This window comes from Rhinoderma darwinii, chromosome 1, assembly GCF_050947455.1.
Source record: "Rhinoderma darwinii isolate aRhiDar2 chromosome 1, aRhiDar2.hap1, whole genome shotgun sequence".
Lineage (NCBI taxonomy): Eukaryota > Metazoa > Chordata > Amphibia > Anura > Rhinodermatidae > Rhinoderma > Rhinoderma darwinii.
The window spans coordinates 326,545,208-326,555,748 of NC_134687.1; the positions used below are offsets into that span (position 1 = coordinate 326,545,208).

Below are 10,541 nucleotides of genomic sequence, written 5' to 3' on the forward strand. Positions count from 1 at the left end.
TAGAAAATTATACAGTCATCTACAATTTATTATTTATGCAATGGAAACTTGAAATGATGTGTGTATGTAGGTTAAGTCACCGGGGATCTTACACGTTTCAGCACACTGACAAATCAATACTCTTTATCATTAATAATAATGCAACTATGTATGACACTGAAAGATTGTATTCCTCATTAAGTCTGATGCTGTTACCTTCAGAACATCTGTTCCCATACAGCCATCCATCTCTGTCCCTAAAGAAAAAGAACCAGAAATCTGAGTGATGTTAAATCAGCATGATTTTCTGTTAGAAATAATGAGAAGGTCATAAAATAATGTATAATAGGCTTAAAGGGTCTACCCCACCATTAAATATCATATTTATTGTGTAGATAATAACAAACTATTTGCCCATACCTCTTAATCGCCCAGGATTCAGCGGGACAGTCCCGGAATCCGGGTGGTGTCCCGCTGTCCCGGGCGGCCGATGGTATGTCCCGGTGTCAACTGCATCTGCGTCCTCAGGACGCAGATACAGTTGAATCCAATGCTGAAGCAAGAAACCGTCAGCTTCCTGTTTCAGCATTCAATGTCCACTCATCGAGGACTCCTTTAAGCGCTGAGCCCGGGGAAGCCCTTGACATCACTGTCCATATATGGACAATGACATCAGGGGCTCCTCCTGGACCGGATTCCCTGGCCAGAGCAGTGTCGATGCTCTGGCCGGGAATTCCGGCATCTTAAAGCCCCTAACATCGGGCTTCTCCTGGAGCAGAGACCCCGGCCAGAGGGTTAACCCGCACAGTGAACACTATAAATAAAAATGCCAGAATTGCTTTTTTTGGTCGCCTTACCTCCCCAAAAAAATGTAATAAAAAGTGATCACAAAGTCATATGTAGCCCAAAATGGGCTACAGCTCGCCCCGCATAAAATAAGCCCTCACGCCGCTCAATTGACAGGAAAAAAAATTATGGCTTCCAGAATGTGGCAACACAAAGCAAATTTTTCTTTAACATATTGTTTTTTCTTTGTAAAAGTGGTAAAACACAAAAACAACTATATAAATTTGGTATCGTCATAATCATATTAACCCGTGGAAGAAAGTTAACATGTAGTTTTTACCACATGATGAACGCCATATAAACTAAACCCAAAAAACAATGGCGAAATTGCTGTTTTTTGCCCATTTCATCCCACAATGAATATTATTTCAGTATCACAGTACAGTATATGGTACAATAAATGGTGCCATGAAAAACTACAACTCTTCCCACAAAAAGCAACATTAACAGAAAAATAAAAAAAAGTTATGGCTTTTGGAAGGTGGGGAAGAAAAAATGAAAATTGGCCCGAACATTGAAGTTCTTTAACCCCTTCGCGCTCAGCGACGTACTATTCCGTCGCTCTAACCAATACGTTCGCGCTCAGCGACGGAATAGTACGTCGCGGGAGTAACGGCAATTTCGGCCGTCCTCCCGACACATACAGGAGCTGTGAGCTGTGACAGCTGCTGTCTCGTTCAGCAGCTGTCACAGCTCCTACAGCGGGGACCGATCGCTGTGTCCCCGCTGATTAACCCCTGAAAAGCCGTGTTCAATAGTGATCACGGCTTTTTATGGGTTAAGCTACAATCGCCAGCCTGCTACGCGATAGCGGCTGGTGATGGTGACTATGGCAACCGGACACCAAACAATGGCGTCCGGCTCTGCCATCGACGGAAGCCTAGTGGGTCCTGACGAAGTCAGGACCCACTATGCTTGCTGTCAGTGAGTAGCTGACAGCTTTAATACACTGCACTACGCATGTAGTGCAGTGTATTAGAATAGCGATCAGGGCCTCCTGCCCTCAAGTCCCCTAGTGGGACAAAGTAATAAAGTTAAAAAAAAGTTAAAAAAAGATGTGTAAAAATAAGAAAATAAAAGTAATAAAAGTAAAAATCCCCCCTTTTCCCTTATCAGTCCTTTATTATTAATAAAAATATATAAACAAACAAATAAACTATACATAATTGATATCGCCGCGTCCGTAACTGCCTGAACTACAAAATTATTTCGTTATTTATCCCGCCCGGTGAACGCCGTAATAGAAAATAATAATAAACCGTACCAGAATCACAATTGTTTGGTCACTTCACCTCGCAAAAAATGGAATAAAAAGAGATCAAAAAGTCGCATGTACCTAAAAATGGTACTGATCAAAACTGAAGTTCGTTACGCAAAAAATAAGTCCTCGCACGGCTTTCTTGATGGAAAAATAAAAACGTTATGGCTCTTAGAATAAGGTAACACAAAAAGTAAATGATTTTTTACAAAAAGTATTTTATTGTGCAAACGCCATAAGACATAAAAAAAACTATAAACATCTGGTATCGCCGTAATCGTATCGCCCCGCAGAATAAAGTGAATATGTCATTTATAGCGCACGGTGCACGCTGTAAAAAAAATAGAATAAAAAAACAATAGTAGAATTGCTGTATAAAAAATAGAATAAAAAAACAATAGTAGAATTGCTGTTTTTTAGTCACCACGCCACTTAAAAATAGAATAAAAACTGATCAAAAAGTCACATGCACCCTATGAAAACTGCAATGAATTCCTCAAGGGGTCTAGTTTCCAAAATGGGGTCACTTTTGTGGGTTTTCCACTGTTATGGCACCACAAGACCTCTTCAAACCGGACAAGGAGGCCTCAAAATCCACTAGGTGCTCCTTTTCTTCGGAGGCCGGTGCTTCAGTCCATTACCGCACTAGGGCCACATGTGGGGTATTTCTCAAAACTGCAGAATCTGGGTAATACGTATTGAGTTGCGTTTCTCTGGTAAAACCTTTTGTGTTATAAAAAAAATGGTATAAAGCGGATTTTCTGACAAAAATTTTTTTTCTATTTCACCTCTACTTTGCTCTAAATTCCTGTGAAACACCTAAAGGGTTCATAAACTTTCTAAATGCTGTTGTGAATACTTTGAGGGGTGTAGTTTCTAAAATGGGGTGTTTCATAGGGGTTTCTAATATATAGGTCCCTCAAAGCAACTTCAGAACTGAACTAGAACCTAAAAAAATAAATAAATTAGGCAATACTTTGCTTCTTACATTATGCTGATAATGAGCCGTGCCCATCCCGAGATGACCCCAGTTTTGACCGTTTGTATAAACGGAGACCCCTATTAGACCGTTTCAGTGCCCGGTTTTCCCAAGCATACACCCCCGAGAAGTGTATTTCTATTGATGAGTCCTTGGTAGATTTTAAAGGGAGGGTTCAATTCCGCGAGTACCTGCCGGGTAAGAGGGCAAGGTATGGCGTGAAGATGTATAAGCTGTGCGAGAGTGCATCAGGGTATACCTACAAATTTAGGATATATAAAAGGGAAGGACACCAGTATTCAACCCCCATAATTCCCCCCCCCCCTTACTGGGAGTTAATGCAAAAATTGTGTGGGATTTGGTGCACCCACTGCTGGACCAGGGTTACCACCTCTACCTGGATAATATTTATACCAGCGTCCCACTCTTCAACTGCCTCTACCTGGATAATTTTTATACCGGTGTCCCACTCTTCAACTGCCTCGCTTCCAGTCCTGTGGCATGCGGCACTGCTAGAAGAAATCTGAGAGGCCTCCCTAAGACTCTGCTTGGGCAAACAAGAAGGGGTGAGAGCAGGGCACAATCCAGCAGCAACATATTGTGTGTCAAGTACAAGACAAGAGAGATGTCACACCAGTACCCATGTACCTGTACGAGGTACCAGTACAGAGATCCCCAAACCAGACTGCATCCTGGACTACAATAGGTACATGGGAGCGGTGGACTTGTCAGATGAAGCCCTGAAGCCCTACAGCGCCATGCGGTGTGTTATAAGAAGCTGGCCGGGCACATCATACCGATGGCATTGTACAATGTGTACGTGCTACGTCGATGTACAGGCCAGAGGGGAACTTTCCTGGAATTTCAAGAGGTGGTTATCAAGAACCTAATCTTTAGGGACCAGGAAGGGGGGGGGCACCCAGTACTTCTGGAAGCGGGGCCACACGCATCGTACCAGGGCAACACTTTCCAGGAGAAGTTCCCCAAACTGGCAAGAAGGGAAAAAGTCAAAAGAGGTGCAAAGTCTGCTATAAGAGGGGGATAAGGGAGGACACAATATATCAATGTAACGCGTGTCCCGAAAAACCAGAGCTCTGTATGAAAGAGTGTTTTAAAATTTATCATACATCCCTTGGTTTATAATTTACCCCAGTTTTACTTACCCTGATGCACTCCGCACAGCTTATCCCCCTCATCTTTCCCTTCTGAGCCTTCTGTGTGCCCAGGCAGCTGATAACAGCCACATTGAGGGTATTGCCATACCCGGGAGAACACACATTACAGTTTATGGGTTGTATGTCTCCGGTCAAAATGCTCACTACACCTCTAGATGAATGCCTTAAGGGTGTAGTTTTTAAAACGGGGTCACTTCTTGTGGGTTTCAACTGTACTGGTACCTCTGGGGCTTCTGCATACATGACTTGGCACCAGAAAATCCCCAGTAGGCCAAATAGCGCTCCTTTCCTTCTGAGCCCTCCCATGGGCCCAAACGGCAGTTTATCACCACAAATGGGGTATTGCTGCACTCAGGACAAATTTCGCAACAGAATGGGGTATTTTATTTCTTGTGAAAATAAGAAATTTTTAGCCAAAACTACATATTATTGTAAAAAATTTATTTTGTTTTAACTCCCAGCCCAATTCAAATAAGTTCTGTGAAAAAACTATGGGGTCTAAATGGTCACAACACCCATAAATGAATTCCTTGAGGGGTGTAGTTTCCAAAATGCGGTCACTTCTGGTAGGTTTCCATTGCTTTGATACCTCTGGGGCTCTGCAAATGCGACATGGCACCCAAAAACCAATCCAGCAAAATCTGGACTCCAAAGAACAAATAGCGCTCCTTTGCTTCAGAGCCCTCCCATGAGCCCAAACGGCAGTTTATCACCACAAATGGGGTATTGCCGCACTCAGGACAAATTGGGCAACAAAATGTAGTATTTTATTTCTTGTGAAAATAAGAATTTTTGAGCTAAAACGACGGGTTTCCATTGCTTTGATACCTCTGGGGCTCTGCAAATGCGACATGGCACCCGAAAACCAAACCAACAAAATCTGCACTCCAAAGAACACACAGCGCTACTTCACTTCTGATGCCTCCCATGGGCCCAAACAGCAGTTTATCGCCACAAATGGGGTATTGTTGCACTCAGGAGAAATTGGGCAACAAAATTGGGTATTTTGTTCCCTGTGAAAATAAGAAATTTTGATAAAAAATTTCATTTTTTTCATTTCACAGCCCAATTCAAATACGTGCTGTGTACAAACTGTGTGGTCAAAATGGTAACAACAACCATAATTGAATTCCTTGAGGGGTGTAGTTTCCAAAATGGGGTCACTTCTGGTGGGTTTCCATTGCTTTGATACCTCTGGGGCTCTGCAAATCCGACATGGCACCCGAAAACCAAACCAGCAAAATCTGCACTCCAAAGAACACACAGCGCTCCTTCACTTCTGAGGCCTCCCATGGGCCCAAACGGCAGTTTATCACCACAAATGGGGTATTGCCGCACTAAGGACAAATTTGGCAACAAAATGGGGTATTTTGTTCTCTGTGAAAATAAGAAATTTTGATCACAAATTACATCTTATTGGAAAAAATGTCATTTTTTAAATTTCACAGCCCAATCCAAATAGGTGCTGTGAAAAAACTGTGCGGTCAAAATGGTTACAACAACCATAAATGAATTCCTTGAGGGGTGTAGTTTCCAAAATGGGGTCACTATTCGGGGATTCCTACTGTTTTGGCACCTCAGCACCTCTTCAAACCTGGCATGCTGCCTAAAATATATTCTAATAAAAAAGAGGCCTCAAAATGCACTAGGTGCTTCTTTACTTCTGGGGCTTGTGTTTTAGTCCACGAGCGCACTAGAGACACATGTGGGACATTTCTAAAAACGGCAGAATCTGGACAATACATATTTAGTAGTATTTCTCTGGTAAAACCTTCTGTGTTACAGAAAAAAAATTGAATAAAATTGAAATTTGCAAATTTCACCTCCACTTTGCTTTAATTCTTGTGAAATGCCTGAAGGGTTAAAAAACTTTCTAAATGCTGTTTTGAATACTTTGAGGGGTCTAGTTTTTAAAATGGGGTGTTTTATAAGGGTTTCTAATACATAGGCCCCTCAAAGCCACTTTAGAACTGAAGAAGTACCTTAAAAAAAAGACATTTTCTTAAAAATATGAGAAATTGCTGTTTATGTTCTAAGCCTTGCAACGTCCAAGAAAAATAAAAGAATGTTTAAAAAAATGATGCCAATCTAAAGTAGACATATGGGAAATGTGAACTAGTAACTATTTTGGGTGGTATAACCGTCTGTTTTACAAGCCGATGCATTTAAATTCAGAAAAATGCTATTTTTTCCAAATTTTCTTTAAATTTTGCAATTTTTCACCAATAAACACTAAATATATCGACCAAATTTTACCACGAACATGAAGCCCAATGTGTCACGAGAAAACAGTCTCAGACTCGCTTGGATAGGTTTAAGCATTCCGACGTTATTACCACATAAAGGGAAATATGTCAGATTTGAAAAATGGGCTCTGAGCCTTAAGGCCAAAACAAGCCTGCGTCCTTAAGGGGTTAAACAACCCCAGTAACCTTTAAAATACACTTGTGTCTCTATGTATGAAAGTAACTGTGGCCTAGTCATAATGGCAGACAGACCAACAGAGGCAGTAGAGGGGAATTTGTGCTGTGGCTATTTTTACTATTTAGTTGGATATTTAAAAAGGTTGCCTGATGTTATCTGCCTTACAAAACTATATAGAGAATACAAAGTGGCTACAGGGTAGATTTGAAAACGCTACAGCCAGGACCTGGTGCTCTCAATGTTAGGAATAGTGCATGTTATCCTAATAAAGTATATTAAACACGTACTGCTCTAGGTAAGCTCTACTTCAGTTTAAGATTTTGATGAAATGAAAGGTTCACTTTAAATAACCTTAAAAGCTGTCAAAAAAGACAAATCGGATAACATAATAGGATTTAAACTTGTGGAAATGAAAACGATTTATATAAGTTATTTGAGTTTCTCCTTTAATCCATTTAGAGATAAAAGAAGGGTAAGTGATATTGATTCTTGGCATAAGGGTTATATTGCACATTAAACATTGTGTTTCAGAGTGGAATGAAGGATGGCAAGCATTGTGCTGTTGGCAAGAAGCCCTGATGAATGCCTGTATCATCACGTGGCCTCAGCACATTCACCACTGTCTCCTCAGCTAAAGTAGATGTGACATGTCTGAGTGTAGCGGTGCTGGAGGTGGAATGGTGAAATAGTTTCCTAATGGACTGTGCTGCTATTGTTAAGTGCGGGTGCAATGATTTTTTTTTGACATCTTTATAATTTGGACATATCTCTTCTGACTCTTTATCATATAGATTGTATAGTTCCAACCTCCACATCAGCAGAGCAGAGTGTATAGAGATGGAGTTTTGTCAACACAGGAAAATCATGAAAAATGTCACTTTTTAGAGTAACACAGAAAAAATTTGTATTGTGTTTAAGGCACTGCAATTGTGCATCCACTGACACTTTAGACCTCTCCCTCCAGGTGAGGACTTATCTATCACCGTAAGATGCTTTTTATCTTCTTAAGGGCTTATGCGCAGGGTACTATGAAATACCTGTGTCCTGCTGCCTGGTGTCTTCATGCAGCGTTCTTCTGCCGATAGATGATAAATGGTGATCTTCCCAAAACCCCTTAAAGCCCCTATCAGTCACATTCAAATTTAAAAAATTCTCCCAAGAATATAATTTTTTATATTGTAAATTTTGCATTGGTCTTGTGTAAATAAAGTTGGTGTATGAGGCTAGGGCTACACGGCGACTTTGGCCGCGACACAGCACTGCACATAATTACAGTAAATGTGGCCACGTAGCGACAAGTTACCACAAGTGCGACCTAACAGTCACACAAAGTCCAAACCAGCTGGGTTTCATGCAACTGATGAGTCCAATGGCGGATTAAGTAGACCATAGGCCCTGGGTTGTTACCCAAACTTGGGCCCCCCTTCTCCACCGCCGCCTTGCCGCACCGTAACTATTGTTAACAATAACTATTTGTTCAAGCATTAACAAATGGTTGTTACGATTCCCGTTGTCAAAGGGCTATATCCGTACATACTGACAGTATTACACTGCAGGGACACATCCCCCTGACAAGGGGAATGGTAACACAAATTTGCCTATCAGTCCTGGACTGCACAAAGACTTCTTTTGAAATACAAGGATTTCCTATAATAAAAATATCAGGAGGGGTGACAAATTCTCTATAAATCCAGTGACTCACAGGTGCCGACTTCTCAGATTCTAGTAATTTTTTTCCTCTTTTCTTCCCCATCCGATCCAGACTTCATGACGACTTCTCCTGGCTATGACCCATTTCTGCAGAATTTGCAACTCAGATGTCTTCGACGCCTCACTTTTCCAACATTTCCACACCTATACACAAAGATAAAATTATCATTGCACCAAACACTGTGCTCCTAAATATAATAGTACCATACACTGCGCCCCTGAATAAAATAGTACCAAACACTGCCCCTGAATATAATTTTGTGAAACACTGTAAAGTAAAGCACGACATACACAGTGCCCCCTGTAGATAGGGCCACACACAGCCCATGTAGATAGTGTCACACACAGACCCCCTTTAGATAGTACCACACACACAGCCCCTTGTAGATAGTGCCTCACACACCGCCTGTATATAGTGCCACACACACCCCCCTGTAGATAGCAACATCCACACAGCCCTTCCTGTCGATATCGCCACCCCCCTATATATAGCACCACACACACCCCTGTAGATAGCGACACACCCCCCTGTAGATAGCGCCACACATAGCCACCTGTAGAAATTGCCAGACTTACCTTTCGCCATTCCAGCGCCATCCTCTTCTCCGATGATGTAGTAGGCCTGGTCTCTTCTGACCAGGCCGCATCCAGCGGAATTACGCAAGAGGCACGATGACGTCATCACGTCGACATCATCAGTCCGTCTGCATTAAAAAAAAAAACGAATGGTGGGCACTGCCTTGCCAGTGATGTCAATTGTATCCGCGTCCTTCAGTTTTGTTGTGGTTTTTGCCGCGATTGGCGGCAAAAACTTGACAAAACTGAGGTGTAGTCTTTGGGCGGCCATGGCCCCCCGGAAGCCTTGGGCCCCGGACGGCCACCCATAACAGACCTATGGGGATCCGCCACTGGCCGGGTTGTGTTTGCGGCAACCTGCGGGTAGTAATGCAGCCACATTGATTTTAATTATGTGCGATGCATCCAGGGGCACACATCAATCTTTGGCCTCACGACCTGTGTTGCGGCCAAAGTTGGCATGTAGTCCTAGACTTTCTCAGGTGTAGAGATGAGCGAACTTATGAGAAGTTCGGTTCGGCTGGTTCGCCGAATTTCAAGAAAAAGTTCGATTCGGACCGAACTAGTTCTGACCGAACCTGTAATTTCCGTGCGCCGAGCATGGTACTGTCCAGGGTGCTGAAAGAGTTAATGGGCTGCACTAACTCTTTCAGCAACCTTGACAGTACCATGCTCGGCGCGCGGAAAATACAATTTTAATGTAATAAAAAAAAAAATAAGTTCATGTATCAGTAGCGGATTATCATATGGGCGATTCGGGCGGCCGCCCGGGCCCGAGGCTCCCAGGGGGCCCATGGCAGCCCGAACCGCACATTATCTTACAAACCTATTCAGCGCGCTAGCGCTGCTAACTTCCGAAGATGAGGAGGGGAGGAGCAGGGAATTGGCCGGGAAAGGGGTAGGACACGCCTCCCTGACAAGTGCGGGCGCCGCCATGAGTAACAGAACAGCGACGGACGGCTGTTCTGTTGCTCCAAAGCTGCCAGAGAAGACCCGGGCGGGCGGTCACCGGCGCTGAGGTTAGTCGGCTTATCCTCCTGCCCAACTGGTTCCCGACCGCTGGCTGTATTTTTACGGCCAGCGGTCAGGGACGGGTCCTTAAAACCCGAGCCATAGACTTTCTACGGCTCGGGTTTTAACTTGCTGCCCGCGCGATCGGGCAGCTGAATGTCGGGTCTCCGGCTGTCAGTGACTGCCGGGGACCCGGAGGAGAAGACAGAAGCAGCTTTCGCTGCTTCTGTCTTCTCCGATGTCTTCTTACACAGCGTTCAATGAACGCTGTGTATAGGAATAGAGACAGCAGCAGCGGCGCTGTCTCTATTCGTCCCGGTGATCATGTGACTAGTCACATGATCACCGGGTACCGTTAGTTGCAGACTGTTGCTGGGTCTAACTAGACCCAGCACAGCCCTATTAGTGACAATAGTCACTATGAGAGGGCTGATTTCCCCTGTAACTGGGGCCGCTGTGCAGCTCCAGTTACAGTGGAAAAACATGGTGTAAAAGAAAAAATATATATATATAAAGTTCCCCAAAGGTCTTTTTTGACCTTTGGGGGACAGACCATAGTAATAAAAAAATAAAAAAGTAAAGT

The 10,541-nt window shown here is 43.3% G+C and overlaps 1 pseudogene; it reads right to left on the minus strand.

Moving 5' to 3' along the window:
• LOC142749319 (cytoskeleton-associated protein 2-like) overlaps nucleotides 1–9,053 on the minus strand; it is a 129,246-nt pseudogene extending 120,193 nt beyond the window's left edge.
• Nucleotides 9,054–10,541: the final 1,488 nt, after the last annotated feature.